The sequence below is a fragment of the Tarenaya hassleriana genome, unplaced genomic scaffold, assembly GCF_000463585.1.
Source record: "Tarenaya hassleriana unplaced genomic scaffold, ASM46358v1 Cleome12, whole genome shotgun sequence".
NCBI classification, from domain to species: Eukaryota; Viridiplantae; Streptophyta; class Magnoliopsida; order Brassicales; family Cleomaceae; genus Tarenaya; species Tarenaya hassleriana.
The window spans coordinates 1298232-1298455 of NW_010962392.1; positions in this window are offsets into that span (position 1 = coordinate 1298232).

The window sequence follows — 224 nt, forward strand, 5'->3', positions numbered from 1 at the left end:
TTTCTACCTAGCCGTGCTTAAACACGCTCCAACCCTAGTCTATCGGTCCTAAACCTAGGTACGTCTCTACCTAATCAGACCTACAAGACCTAGAGAACACGACCTGACCGGACTTAACCTAGGCACTCAACCTAAACCGATCTAGCGGACCTTAAACCAAGTCTAACCGGACATCTCCCTAGGTACATCTTACCTAAACGGATCTAACACACTCTAGACCAGAC